General features: G+C 52.0%; 1 protein-coding gene across 4 annotated transcripts in view; it reads left to right on the top strand.

The window, feature by feature from the left end:
* Positions 1–426: 426 nt before the first annotated feature.
* LOC147634918 (flagellar WD repeat-containing protein Pf20-like) overlaps positions 427–15,686 on the top strand; it is a 148,335-nt gene continuing 133,075 nt past the window's right edge. For all 4 annotated transcript variants that reach the window (XR_015266820.1, XM_086804181.1, XM_086804179.1 and 1 more), the window contains exon 1: positions 427–580. The gene's annotated coding sequence lies outside the window, so the exon portion shown is untranslated. The remainder of the gene's footprint in view (positions 581–15,686) is intronic.

Genomic DNA, 15,686 nt, shown 5'->3' with positions numbered 1-15,686 from the left:
CCCCAAAAAAAATAGTATCTCGTTAAGAGTAGAATAATGGCCATTGGGAGGGCACTTTGCCTTTAGAATGGTGTGTGAAGGATTTTTTAGGGGTGACATGAACAACCCAATTATCCAGTTTCCATGCTTCAACTAGTTGCTAGAAAGAAAAACCAGTTTGGAGTTTGGGAGAGGAATAAAGCATAAAGATACAAAATCATCCACCATTTGTGCGGTTGTAAGCTTAACACGTAAGATTTGCCTAGTACTAGCTAACAACGAGTTACCAACCATGCCTTTAGTGGAAACTTGGCCCAAGAACACTTAGCAAAGTGCATTGACAACAACACATGCTCTTTGAAAAAAATGAAGGCATGCTCACAAGAAGGCGACTCATAAAAATTGAAACAAGCTTAATGTGAGTGAATGAAAGCTATTATAATGTGAGTGAATGAGGATGTTATATTTAGGCAACGGCATGCAAACATGGCACTTTCGAAAGAGGATGATGATATTACAAACTGAAAATCGACGATGAGCACGTTCGAAAAACATGACAGTCTCGAAATGCACGGTATCGCGATGTTTTTCCGATGAAGAGGTGAACCAATCGTGTTCTTTGATTTCTTAAAAAACAGAAAAAAAACCCTCCCTTGATCATGGCATATGCATGCATGCGACATACTTGCTGGCTGCAAATCTGTTGTAATCCAACACTTTTGATGGCCATCGATGCGAGTTTACATCCTGGTGTGTGGTGAAGGATAGGAAATGGACAATGGGAGGCCGGCCCGGTTGCCTTTGTTCTGATGGTCACCTGACCATGATGGTTTGAGGTGCACGCAAGACATGGCCATCATCCTTGACCACCATATCCACCTTTGTGTTGTGTAATGAATGCACAAGTAATGCTTGTAAGGTCTTTGAATAGCTCCTTGCTTGGACCCTTTGTCTTCAAATCAATCCATCACTCTTACACCATCATGCACAAGTAATGCTTGTAAGAAGGTCTTTGAATAGCTCCTTGCTTGGACCTTTTGGCTTCAAATCAATCCATCACTCTTACACCATCATCTTCATGTTAGGCAACCATGCACTTCTCAGTTTCATCCATTTCGTCCTTGCAAGTCACATTGCGAGGTTTTCTTTCTTATCTATATATAGCATTGAGGGTTTTCACCATTTCAACTTTGACCTTTGGAGTTGATGGTGGGTCTTGAAGAGTTGACTCGCTTTGATAAAGACGAATTATAGCAATGTTTCCAGCCATAAGAAAATCCACCTCAAGCTCATTGGTGGAAAAGAAATTTTCTCTTTCCACAAGTTTTTCTTTCAATCCATGGATATGAAAGACCGCTGAGTGAACACTCACATGTGTTGCAGGCCATGCCCCACAAGAGATGAACTTGTTTACTTCAACATTTGAAATCAACATGGAGTAGAAATGGGCTAGATTAGGAGGTGTTTGGGTAGCCATGGAGAGCTAGAAAGCAACCTTAGGCGCGCAAGTGCCAGCTAGTGTTGCCATGTGAAAAGTCCAGAGCTGGCTGATCACCAGTGTCATATTTTTCCAGAGTTAATGCCTTTTTTAGGATTATTTGTCGGATGCTGTGACCCCATTGTGAGCCCTAGTATAGGGACATGTCGGGCACGAGCTGCGTAGGTCTTTCCAATATATATATATATACATACCTAGATGAATCCAGGAACATGCCCAATTCACAATGTAAAATTTGCATGTCCGCTAATACAGCATAAAGATATACCTTTCCAAGCCTTAGGTGTCAAAGTCTAGCCCTTAACCCACTCGGAGTACAATCAGTTCATGTAGGTCATCTTAGCATAGGCATTCCATAGCAAGCATGTAGAAGCCCTAGGGATTCAAGGCTCTAGGCCAGCCCTATGGCAACCATAGGAGCCTTGCATATGGGCCACCAAAAAGGGGCATACAAGTGGCTTGTACCTAGTTGGTAGCTCTATTAAAGAGCATAGACACTTGTCGACCAGCATATGCTCCTGTCGGCTAGCAGCAGAACAGCTGCCTCACACGTGTGGGAAAGGACATCAGTAAATGCTGATTTTTTGCAATCGTGAGCATTTAAAACAGACCGACATCCGTTTCTAATAACCGACCAACAATTGGGTATGCATTTATAAGAACCCATCAATCCCAAGCATAAATCATCTCATTCCCATATGATTCAACAGTCATACAATAGCAGAGCTATGTGTGCCTAAGTCTTTTGGCTTGTGCAAGCATATCTACGGCCACACACTTCCTTGTGCTTTAGTCCAAGGCATCTTGAAGTCTTCTTCAGCATTCAGCCTTCATTCTTGCATCTCCCTCAGCAGATCTGGGTGTGCATAAGGCTTTTGAAAGTGGCTTCACAGTTATCTTCCACCCATTTGATGGTTCAGTTGATGTTTGGTCTACATCCTCCTTGCGTTTGGCAATCCTCAATCAACTGTCTTCAGGAAGTTTTTTGCATTGTAAAGTTCTTCAAAGCAAAAAAGCAAATACTCTTGCTTGCGGGAGGGGACCCTTAAGTGGGTAGATTGGGACCCAATCTGGTGTTGTCTCTACATTCTCTCTCTACAGTGTAACATGCATTGCAGAAGTGTGTTCATGATTAATGCTAAGCAAAGAAGATTAATGCTAATCCTATGTTTAGCAAAGACACATAAGAGAAGGAGAGATAGACCTAATCTACTTTATATTGCCAAAACATGCTATATATACAATGATCTTGTTGATTAATAGCCTTGTGCAAATGATCTTGCTGATTCACAGCTTCATGATGCATACCAAAGATCCGTGCAGCCCTCTACTTGCAATCGGACAAGAGAAGCTCCTGCTGATCCACCACTGTGTCCTTGTTGCTTTGCAGACTCTGACAAATGGATCCTCTTGATCTTTGAATGAGAATGCCTAATGATCCTAATTATAGGGAAAAGATATGAATTCGTAATCAAGTCGGTTTGCCTATTTTTTTCACAAAACATTGTCCAAAAAGTCATATTTTGTGTCCAAATTATGCTCAAAAGGTGTCCCAACCATTGGGCTATGTCTTGGGCACTTCTGGGAGCTTGTAGGGCTGCGAAATTGGCCCCTAAATCTTAGTTCCTTGTTCGTGTCACACAAAGAGCTCAGTGAGAGTTTGTTTTAGTTTTTAGCCAATGGGAGATTCCATCGTGGTGAGGTCATGTGGACGATTTCACTTTTACTTGGTATCAAAATTGATTCAATCCTAAATTCTTTTATCTGAAGATGATTTTTGAAATTGATTCAGCCCTAAATTCTTTTATCTCAAGATGATTGCTTTTTCAAAGCGTATCCAACAAATAAGAGTGATGATTGGGATTTGAACGAACACCAGTTCTTGAGTATAACCACCCGAATAGGAACATAATTGAAATCTTTTAATAACATTTTCATGACGTGGAAAAGAGTGATATGTCCTCTAGCTTGAAAGGAGCTATTTGTAAACTTGAGGGAGCCATACTAGTTGAGTGGCTCAATGAGGGGGAATCCTAATGTCACCATGCAGTCCTCCCTTATGATTTGTACAGTGTCCGGTGAGCCCGGACTTATTTTTACAAATGTGAACGGGGAATTCTTCCAAGGTATGATGGGTTGCCAGGCAATCTGGAACTCTATGAATTATGATTTCACACAAACAAGGTATGGTGTGCACAGGTGCAAGGTGCAGGTGTGCAGGCTCATATTTACATTTTACATACATACATGGTATGGTGTGCACAAGTACAGGTTCATATTTACATTTCACATGGAAGAGGCCACTTGTGGAGGTCGAGATTTGATGTGGAGAGTCTTTATAGAGGTTTAATTGGCATGGATATGCCTGAAAGATGGCCACAAAACATAAGTTGTATGGGAATTTATTCAATTATATGGTTTATAAGTGTATGTGTGCACACTCATTGAAGTTGGGTGGTCAACAACTAATAATTTATAAGTGAATACACACCAGAGGTGGACTATTTTAATGAACTATAGAGAAAACACAAGATTGGGGCAGAAGCTAGAATTAGCTCCACGAGTTGCTATAAAGGGCTTGGTAGGTGTTTTGGTCGACTTTGAAAAGAAGGCAGAGGGAGTTATTTTCAGTTGGCCGACTTGCATGTGTGCATATAACTGGCATGGGCGTGCGTTTTTCAAGCTCTCCTTCTCTTTTGCGCTGACAGTGTGGTGGTTTGCTGTTTTCTGTTCTGGACAGCCCCATAGTAGGCCCTATAGTACTCTCTCTCTGTCATGTGCATAAGCAGGGCTTCTGTGACTTACATCATACAGGCACAAGCTCTCCTATGAAGTGTTTACTGTCTGAAAACAGAGATTCAGGGCTGGACAGTGAGAGTCTTCAGATAAGGGTTTTATGTTTGATTTTGGGTGCTAGAGATGTTTTCATGGTAAACCGTGCATAGACGGTGCCTCTGGGCGATTCTGGAGAACTTCATGGCAAAAAGTTGCTTGCTTTTCGAGAAATCTTGAAGACTTTAGCCTGAGCTACGAGTGCAGAATTTTGTGAGTTTGTGGGACAGTGTTCTAGCAAATCCAACTTCTCTCTTTGGTTGGAGATCATATATACTTCGAAAATTCCGGTGGTGAGCACCCTCATCCTTTGTTGTGAAAGTTTACTCTTTTGCATAGCACCCAGAAGTAGAAACCATCTGTCGATCACTGGCATCACCATACAGGTCACAAAGCAACTGCCACACATAGAAAGTAGAAGCATCATCAGGAGAATAGATGAAGTGTCGAAGAACCAAATCCTGACAATTCAGGAGGAGAAAGCCATAGATTTGTCCGTCAGTCTTCCTCTACCGACACACATCCTCTGCAGAGGCAAGGTCCGGCAAGCACCGATTCTTGTACGAGAGAAACTCCATCAAACCATGCTCCCTGAGAATAGAAGTAACCTGCAACTTCCATGACTGAAAGTTACCACCATCCAACTTGTCTGCCTCATCAAGGAAATAACAAGAAAGCGGTACGGGAGCCAAATCTGAAGCTGTCATCATTGATCCAACCAATAGGCCCAAACTCATAAGAGAAAAAACTGTCCAAATCAGAAAACGCTGATGGAGGTCCCTTCCTCCCACCAAAATGCAGCCCTAAGAGGTTGGACAGCACTTGAAAGTCCTCTTGTAGCAAAAAAACGCAGAAGCTTCTGTCGACTGTACCTCCAACCTTGAGGCCACCAGAAGAGGGAAGCAAAAAATGCGGATTTGATATAGAGAGAAAAGGCAGCCACACAGGGCCTGGGAATATGCTGTAAGAGGGTGCAAGAGGGAAAGGCATCAACAAGGACAAGATTGGGCTCTCCTCAAGAAAAAAAACGCAAAATCTCAGAAGAAGAAGTGTCCTCCACAGGAACCAAGGGTGCCACCAAAGCCCGAAACAGCACAAACCCCCTCTGCAAAAGGGAATGTCCACCAGAGAGGAAAACGCAGCCAAAGAGGGGCTGCTGTTTTGAAAAAACTGGCCGCCTAGATCCAAACTCCAAGTAGGAAAGAAACGCTGATGAAAAGTTACCTTCTGCCTGCAAGCGATGAAGCCAAGCTGAAGGAGATCCAACCAGCATAAGCTGTCCAGAAAACACAGCAAGAAGAAGGCTGCAAATCTGTGAAAAACGCAGAGGATAAAGGGCTGTAAATAGGGCTAAATATGGGGCAGCAGATGGAATCGCTAAACCGAGAGCGATGATACCATGAAAGAGTGCACAGAGCGGAAGCAAAGGAGCACTAGAGTGTGCTGAATAGAGAGTGCAAGAGAGAGAAATATGGAGCAACTATGTTGAATATACTGAAGCAAAACAGTCCCAAGCAAGAGACACAAGTGAGGAGAGCTGGCCGACTGGAGCTGAATAAGTTGGCCGACTGGGAAAATACCATATTGGCTCGGGAAAATCCCAGAAAAATATGTAAAATAGGGGTGGCCAGCCCACAATCAAGGGCAATGCAAAAGGGACCAAAAGGACACCAGAAATGGCCAGAAGCTGGGGATGAATGTGCTAACACATCTAGCCTTCCAAATGTGCCAGGCTGTGATGCTAGCAATGATCTCCCATATGTAGTGTCCAATCTCTGTGCTGGTGATACGTAGCTTGACTGTGGCATGTCTTGGCCGTTGCGAGTTGCATTATCATTATGTTAGGGAGAGGCTCATTGCAAGAGGAGAGATTAGCCGATCTGCTCCTGCGCCTACCCTCCCCTTGCTGCCCCTCGCCGTCGCGCGCCCTCCCTGCCCCCCGCCTCTCCCTCCCGCCGCCGTCCACGCTTCCTCCCCCCCCCCTCCTTCTCCCCCCCGCCTCCTTCCTCGCTTCCTCCCCCCCCCAGCCATCTCTCCCCTGCCTTCTCTCCCCCGCCTTTTCCTCCCCCGCCATTCTCTTCCCCGCCAGTTCCTCCCCCGCCTTCTCTCCCCCGCCATTTCCCCCCCCCCCCCCCCCGGCCTTCTCCTCCGCTCCGAGGCTCTTCCCTCCGCCTTTTCCCTCTCCTCCCCCTCCGTCTTCGTTTCGCCCCTCCTCCCACCGCCAGCTCCCCCCCCCCCCCGCCCCAGCTCCCCCCCCTCCCCCCTCCCCCCGCTCCGCCCCCGCTATCCTCTCACCGTCCGCCTCTCCGTTTCCTCGCAGGGCTGTGTCCCTCTCGTTGGTGACCCCGGTCTCTGGCTTTTTCCCTCTGGAGGACTCCATGGAAGCCGCTCTGACTACCCCTGCCGATTTCGGTCTCCGTCTGGAGTTCACAGCTGCAGATCAGCAGTTGTTTGTTTCTACAGTATCCGCTCTTGAGGCCTCCTCCTTGGTCTGCAAGATAGTGGGTAGCCGTCCGATGCGGAGAGAGCTTCGCGACCTTCTGCAAGGCAGCCTCGTTGGCGTGCCTGCCAAGATCGTCAGCGTCGATTTTTTAGGACGTGGCTACTACCAGGTGGATTTCGAGTCCCCCTAGGCAGCTCAGACGGTGCTGGCTCGGAGCTCCATTGCCCTCCGCTCATCCCGGGCGTTCCTGGCACGATGGACTCACGGTTTCGACCCCGCTTCTGACCCGCTAGCAGGCGCGACAGGTTTCCCCATCACTATCTGCTTTCCTGGACTCCGCAGGGAGTACTTGCCCCTCTTGTCATCCATTGGCAAGGCGTTCGGGCAGGTGGTGGAGACGCCTCAGACAGCGGCCTCAGTGATAGCTCGGGCAGCAGGACTTCCGGCCATTCGTGTTGTGGTTCCTTCACCGGAGTCCCTCCCGAAGACGATCCTCCTCCCTTGTCTTTCTGGAGGACATTTGATACAGCGCGTGGAGTATTCGGGCCTCCCCGGCTAGTGCTACAACTGTCGGGAGATGGGCCACCTCGCACGTGCTTGTCCCCGCAAGGGGGTTCAGCCTTCACGCTCTGCCGCCTCTGGACCCCCTTCAGGAGGCCCGAGGGGTGGCCATCCACCTCAGAGACCGGACATCCCTGGCTTGTCTCAGCAAGCGCCATCATCTGACGAGCAGGCTCCGGCGGAGGATGCCGCACAGTCCCAGGAGGCTGGCGGATGGCAGGAGGTTCGCCGGCGGAAACGCCCGGCCCGCAGGGACCGTCGCAGACGCCAGCAGGCAGCACAGGCTGGCGGACAGGCGACCCCGACTGGCGTCCATGCACCTACCCGCACTTATGCTCCAGTCAGGGATAGGCGGCCAGCAAGTCCCACCCCGATGGACGAGGATTCAGTCTCAGTGCCCGTTGAGGCCGCCGGTGGAGCCCCCCACGTGGAGACCCCGCTCCCGCCTCCCCCCGCGGGGGGCCCCGCCCCTTCCATGGAGCAGATTCCTGAGGATCCCAGGCCGCACTCTGCAACCCCCGGCCCCTCTTCCCTTCACTCGGAGAGCACTCCTTCCTCCCCCCCCTCTCCCCCCCCCAGCCCCGCCCCTCCCGCCTCCCCCGGTGGCCCCCCCTGACTCCTCTCCTCTGGCAGATGCCTCTCCATCCTCTCCTCGCTCTCCCCCCTCCTCTCCGCGAGCCACCATCCCTCCCTCGGCCTCTCCAAGATACTCCACCAGACCACCCACTGCCCCGGGGCAACGCAGCTGGGTAGGCCAGAGTTCTGTTCAGCGGCTGTTCCACCGCCTCTCCGGGCCGGTGGAGATGGCGATCATAGCTTCGCCCGCCAGTTCTCTCCAGCCTCCCCTGGGGGGCCCCCGCGAGTGATGGGGCTCCCAGTGGATTATGGTTTTTTCAGGTGTCTCCAGCTGGATGCTGGCCCGTTTGAGACACTGGTCGCGCCCTTGCGAGTTTGCGTGGTGTGCCATCCCTCTCGTTCTCCTTCAGTGGTGAGCAGCATGGTAGCCTTCTCCGTTCCTCTCAGTGTTGCCCCAGACACAGCATGGGATTGCAACTCTGTAGAGGAAGTTCTGCGTGATCAGATACTGGAGTTTTCTCACCACTTCAGTAACCTGGGGCTCATGGACCTATTGCAGACCCGATGACACTCAGCCCGCATGAGCTTGTTTGGCATAGGAGATTGGCGGGCGGATCCGGTCCACACCTCCGTTGAGGCGGTGCTACTGATTCTCCTCCACGCCGCCCCGAGGGTGTAGCCTACCTTTAGATACATATATGCAGAGGATTGGTCTCACGCCTATGCCTTGGACAGGGCGAAGGCGGAGTGGGGCTGGACACCCTTTTTTTGGAGAGACTCCGCACCCGGACTGACAGTGACTATTCTCCCTCCAAGCCGGCGCCCAAGACTCACAGAGTGGAGGGCAGCTCATCCGGGCCGGCTGAGAGGGGTGAGCCAGTGGCGGCTGCTTCACTTGCCATAGCTCATCCATGAGGATCCTCTCATGGAACATCCAGGGTCTTGGTGGACCTCGCTGCTACATTGGTAGGGGCAGACTTCGCCAGGAGATCCAGAGGGCTCTCGTTGGAGGACCCATAGATATCCTCTTCATCCAGGAGCACCACCTTTCTGCCGGGCGTACCCGCACCTGCGGGAAGATCTTGCCAGGCAGGAGTCACACTTTTTGGTCACCGGCATATGGCTCCCAGGGGAACCCGGGTGGAGTATGCATCTCAGTCAGCGAGCAGCTTCTATCCGAGGTTGTGGATTCTGGCACTCTGGTCCAGGGTCGAGCGCAGTGGATCATCCTTCGGGTTGGGGAAGACCGCATTGGCTTCCTCAACTTCTACGCCCCTAATGGGGCGACCGGGAGAGCTGAGTTCTGGAGCACCATTAGGCAGTACCTCCCCATGGCAGACCATTGGTGCCTAGGGGGGGATTGCAACATGCTGGAGGATGCAGAGGACAGGATGGGGGGCAGCCAGGAGACCATTCATGGGCCGGAGCTCGCTGCCTGGGAGGAACTAGTGCTGCAGGTGAGAGGCCAGGATCCGTGGACTCTCTCGGAGTTTGGCAGGTTGCAGGGGAGTCTATCTTTCTCGCGCTCGGATAGACGGGCCACAGGAGTTAACCTCTCCCGCATCGACAGGTTTTACATTGATGAGTGGGCTTGCGATAGAGGTGGCACTGTGGGTATACTTGCAGGCTCCTCGTTTTCAGACCACTTTCCAGTGCTTCTCCAGATCGATGACCCCACGAGAGGAGAGCGAGGCCAGAGCGTCCGGATTCAAGATTGTCTCATAGAGGAGCCCGAGATTGCGACCAGAGTTGAGCAGGTCTGGCAGGAGCTTCAGTTCAGGAGAGGATCGGCAGCCAGCGATCTTGACAGGGGGTTGCAGGGGATCAGCAGGATGCTCAGACAGGCTGCCCTGGACCGTCTGGAGGCTTTGAGAGAGCAGGAGAGGAGCCTGCGGAGGAGTCTAGCTTCCCTTCAGAGACTTCAGGAGAGGGAGCCTACGAGCCCTTGGATTTCAGAGCAGATGGAGTCAGCTCGCACAGAGATCAGATCCATCGAGGAGAGGAGGGTGGAGTTCCGATTCCATGCTTGGGCTTCTTTTTGGACACAGGTTGGAGACAGAGTGACTCGAGACTTCTTTGAGGCGACAGGACCCCGCTTCAGACGAGAGGGTCTCAGGCGTCTTCGGCAGGCTGATGGCCAGGTGGTGGTGGATCCCCCCAGGGTTCGGGCGATCGCCACAGATTTCTACAGAGATCTGCTCTCTGCTGAGCCAGCAGATGACAGGGTGAGAGAGGCTCGGGAGGCAGTCTGGAGCTTCACGAAACCGGTTGTGCCGGCCCATTTGCAGCTCTCCCTTCTCTCCCCCTTCTCGGATATGGAACTGGAGGAGGCTCTTCAGGCACTTCCTCGGGGCAAATGCCCTGGTGAGGATGGTCTCTCAGTGGCTTTCTTCCAGAGGTACTGGGGTCTCTTGCATAGGGGCTTCAGATTGGCATTCCAGGAGATCATGGAGTCGGGAGACATGCCGGACAGCATGGCAGAGGGGTTGATTCACCTGATCCCCAAAGAGGGAGGAGACAGACTGGAGATTAGACAGTGGAGACCGATCACCTTGCTAGGCACGGCCTACAAGGTCCTAGCTAAGGCGATCAGCATGCGGCTTCAGCCTCACCTTCCGGACATCATCCACTCCACGCAGACAGGCTTCATCCAGGATAGGAGCATCCTGGATAACATCTTCTCTTTCTGGGAGGCTACGGCTTTGGCTAGATTTCGGCAGGAGGATCTGGCAGTGCTCCTTCTCGACTTCGAGAAGGCATATGATCGGGTGGACTGGGCCTTCTTGGAAGGCACTATGGAGAGGATGGGCTTCCCCCCTCAGTGGATCCGTGGGGTCTCTGCACTCTACACATCGGCCCATAGCCAGGTGCTGATACAGGGCGTGCGCGGAGAGGGGTTCCAGCTCTCGCGCTCGGTGCGGCAGGGGTGCCCCTTGGCGCCCTTTCTTTTTCTTTTTGTGGCGGAGGCCATGAGCACTTTCTTGACGGCACAGGATACAGGTTTGCGCGGCCTCCAGCTCCCCATCCGCACCTCGGAGGAGCTCCTAGACTCGGAGTTTGTGGATGACACTGCTGTCTATCTTCAGGGAGGGGAGCAGAACCTCCGCCGCTTCGCCTCAGCCATGGACAGGTTTTGCAGAGCTTCGGGCGCTTTGATCAACTGGCACAAGTCGTGTGGGTTGTGGGTCAGTTCGGTGCCCCCCCCCGACTTGGAGGCCAGTCGATGGGTTTGAGTGGCTGCCCCCCGGCACTACAGTGCGCTATTTGGGATGCTATGTGGGCATTGACATATCTCCGGAGCAGCAAATAGCCCCCCTTCTTCTGAGCATTCGGAAGAAGCTTCTGTATTGGAGTACCGCTCGTTTATCTCTGGCTCGCCGAGTGGTTGTGGCCAACCAGGTCCTGCTTGCTACCATGTGGTACATCACTTCTTGCTGGGCCTTCTCGCGGGCGTGTATTGGCCAGGTGCAGAGGCTCATCAGGAACTTTCTTTGGTCCGGTGGCGACGGGCGGCCCGCCAGGGCCAAGGTGGCATGGGCTGTGATCACCCAGCCGAGGGAGAGAGGCGGCCTGGGCATAGTTGATCCTATTTGTCAGAGCCGAGCTTTGCTTGGCAAGTTGGTGGTTCGTGGCCTCCTACCAGGCGCTGAGCCGTGGAAGGAGTTTCTTGTTGCCAGGATTCTCAGCCGCACTCCTTCTCTTAGCGGCCCCTGGACCCCCAGTATCAGGTGGATCTTTACAGAGCAGCGATCCAGAGGAGTGGGCCTTGGCTTCGAGGAGCGTTTTGCAGCTAGCCTTCTGAGGGCCTGGGAGCATCTGAGGCCGTCACTCTTCCAGACTCCCTCGGGCACCGATGAGGAGCGCCTGAGGCAGCCATTGATCTGGAACCCCTTGATTCGACTTCCCAGTGGTCATATGGTTGGATCGCGATCTCACGTGTCGTGGGGCCCTTTGAGCTCCGGCCGAGCCCAGTCCCTAGATGACTGGATATGTTTTCAGCAGCTGCCTCTAGAGGCTCAGGAGAGGAGACTCAGCGGGATGAGGGGCAGAGAGTTGATGAGGCAGGACATTGAGGCGGCCATCCCCCGGGAGTGGCGGACTCCAGTACAGGACCCTCCACCTCCACAGTGGATGGGCGTCTTTACTCGGCATGAGATCCTTCTAGCGGTCTGTGGCTCAGCAGAGAGAGTCGCCCCACTCACCTTCGAGGTGGGAGAGGGAGGCCAGCTTCAGAGGACCCGACTAGTTTTGGATGAGTTCCAGGGTTGTATCTTTTAGAGGGTGCGGGTGGTCGGCTTTCATCAGAGACAGTGGCATGTAGACCCCTCCCCGGCCTTGATAGGGGAGGACTATTCTTGGAGATTATGGGCTTGGGACAGCAGGCCTCTTATTCGCCTTCAGTGGGATCCAGGCGAGTGGCTTTGGCGAGATCCCTACTCGGCCCCTACCAGCCCAGGCACCCCCTTTTTTCAGTACACAGTGAGGCTGGGGCGGCGGATCCAGAGGCACAGGACAGCGGGCACCCCAGCGGCGGCCGAGCATTGGGGGCGACAGGGACTCTCCCATGCCTTCCTTAGGGAGTTCTGGCAGCGCCTTTGGGCCAGCTTCCGGCACTGGAAGGTGACGCTTTTTCTCTGGCTTACAGCGCATAGAGGACTGGCTGTGGGGGCTTGGCTAGCTTTTGGCAGACACCCAGCGTCCTGCCCTCGGTGCGGCCATGCACAGGAGTCGCAGCGGCACTGCTTATGGGATTGCCCACAGGCACAGCAGGTCTGGCAGCGCGCTCTCAGGATGGTTTTTGCAGGCTCGCCAGGTGAGATGATGGCGACGTGGGGTGCGGTGGCTTGGGCCACGGACAGCGGCCCGGCCCTAGGATACGAGGACGTCCCTGGCAGTGTGACCATCCAGGTCTCTGACAGGGCGATGGCGGTGGTTCCGACGCCAGACTTCTCTTCGGCAGTCTCCCAGGAGGGGGACGGGCACAGATGGGAGATGATCAGCAGCATGACGGCTTGGCACATATGGAGAGCCCGATGCAGGGAGGCCATAGACCGTCAGGCGACTCCACCGGCGGAGGTCATATAGGCCCTCTGGGTGGACATCATTCACACCTTGAGAGGACACTGGGGGAAACTTCAGGGCGACTCGGATCGCATGAGAGGTCGCCGCAAGGCGTTCCTCCGCACTTGGCAGCCTGGCCCTTTCCTCATCGCGAGGGGCGAGGATGTCACTTGGCACTACAGGCCTCCAGTTTGGCTCTTCTCACCTCCAACATGTACTACTAGGTAGCCCCTCCCAGAGAGCGGCCAGCCACGGGGGTGGAGCTCCGGTGTTCACTGTGTTTTATTATCCCTCCTTGTGAGGTGAGCTTTGTAGCCTTATGGCGTTTTCTCATTAACTAATAGAAGGATCGTTTTTCCAAAAAAAGGAAAAAAAAAAGGAAAAAAAAAAAGAGGAGAGATTAGCCTGGCTTATGTTTCTACATATGACAATGTGGCAAATATGTTCACAAAGGCTCTCTTACGAGAGAAGTTCGAAGCTTTTTGCAAAGCTTTGGGGTTATTGCCATTTGGGAATTGATCAGCCACATGATCCCTAGACATGTTTACATCATCACTACCATATAAATGGCTACTACAGACCTAGGAAGGAGAGGATCTACCGATTATGCCACACAAAGTTTGAGACAAAGGAGGATTACATATGTTGTTGCCTAGTGTACTATGAGATCCGCACGAGGTTTGATTGCCTGTTCCACGAGGGATTTGGCCCACTTTCCAGGATCACTGACTTTCCGGATTAGTGTTGCCTTGGACTCTTCCTACTTGATCTCTGCAGACACAGGGACACTCTGTTGAGAGAGCTTCGGCTCCGAACACCCTGACCCCTCCCTCGCTAGCCACCAATGAGGGATTTGGTCCACTTTCCAAGATCATTGACTTTCCGGATTAGCACTACCTAGGGCTCTTCCTGCCCGATCTCCCTAGACACAGAGACACTTTCTTGAGAGAGCTAAAGTCCCAGCCATCCTGACCCCTCCCTCGCTAGCCAACCATCACCATCTTCTTCCGAACCCAAGAGGAGGAGGACACCCATACAGTGGATCCCGTGGACCCACCTTGGGCTGCTGTGGTGTAGCATGCGTTGAGCTAGGACCCTGTGAAACAACGGGGCCTTTTCTTTAAACCTGAGTTTAGTGAATTCAGCAATCCTTTAAAACAGTATACATGAAACTGAAAATACATGTAGTAGAGTCAACACCAGATGGGGTCCCGAATTACCCACTGAAGGGCCCCCTCCTGCAAGCAGGAGTATTTGCTTTATTTCTTCTTCTTGAGAACTGTAAACAAGCTGAACTGTGTCCACAAGATTGACCGAACAAATTGACTGACTGACCGTCAAACGCAAGGACAAAGCGACCAAACGCTGGGCAGAACTGTGCATAAGCTTTAGGTGTCTGTGAAGCTATCTTCAAGAGTAATACACTAGCCCGAGGACTGAGGGAAGGTGTGCTGAAAACTCCTGAAGAGACTGAGCTTCTATGCCTTTGGCTGAGAGCACAAGTAGGCTGAAAGTATGCACAGGCACAGGCCTAAGCATACATGCTTGACTGCTGATGCTAAACTTTGATTTTGGGACTGAACTGCCTCTTGCCTCATAAGCATAGTCGGCTGGTGCTATTCCTGGTCGGGTTGCTGGGGCTGGTCGGGACCTTGTCTGGCCTGGCTAACTAGTTCCCCAAGCCCATGAAGGGCTGCCGATTGGTCTAATAAACACACCATGGGGTCTTGACTACCCCTTGCAAGGCTAGCCACCATATGGGCTGCCTTGGGGCTGGCCCCTTCTAAATGAGATGCAAATACATGCTCCTAATGTAATCTACTGCTACGGTTGACCTCTACATGCTCCTGAATGATGAATGCTTGCTGAATTCTCCACAGTGGGTTAAGAGGACCGACCTGACACTCTAAGGCTGGGAGACTGACCTACGTAGCTCGTGCCTGACATGTCCCGGACTGGGCTCATGACATACGACAAATAAACCCTAAAAGGTACTACTTCTGTACATGAATCTTGCACCGTTGATGAGCCAGTTTGTCACCGTGCACCACAATGCATGGGTGCACGTGACATGTGGACTCACCTCGCCGGCGGAGAGGACTGACCTCGGATTGCAGGCCTCCGCATTCGAATGTGCTTGGCGCCCCCGACCCCCCGACCCCCCCCCCCCCCCCCCCCCGCGCGGACGTCGGCCACGATCCCCTCATCAGCTTTAGATCCCGGACACATTCCATTGCAATCAAGCTACCTTTCCATGTGACGTAGCTGAGGGAGACCTGTTGGCTAGAGGGAGACCTGTTGGCCATACTCATTAGCCCCATGCTTGATATTTTGGAGGGTGGTATACTATCTATCGGGGGCTGATGCTCCTCTAATGTTTCATGTTCCTTGTATTCCATGATGAGATTTCCATGGACAGTTTTGTATCACTTTGGTGAGATAGTTTTGATTTTTTCTATTTTATTTTTCGTTCCGTGATGAGATATGCCATGGACATTATTGTATTACTTTGGTCTTATAGGCCCATTGGGTCTTTAGTAGATGCGTAATATTTCTTTTTTTCTCTCTCTCTCTCTCTCTCTCTCTCTCTCTCTCTCTCTCTCTCTCTCTCTCTGGCAACAAACCAGCGCATACTGGGGAGATTCATTCTAGACATACAGCGTCACAGAGAGACATCATTACAGTCTCAGACAGCTCTAGAGGGGGGACGACAGACACAGATTACTACACTTTTTC

Source organism: Cibotium barometz, chromosome 10 (assembly GCF_041138505.1).
Source record: "Cibotium barometz isolate CiBa-2024 chromosome 10, ASM4113850v1, whole genome shotgun sequence".
Classification (NCBI taxonomy): domain Eukaryota; kingdom Viridiplantae; phylum Streptophyta; class Polypodiopsida; order Cyatheales; family Cibotiaceae; genus Cibotium; species Cibotium barometz.
This window is presented reverse-complemented; position numbering and strand designations above follow the sequence as displayed.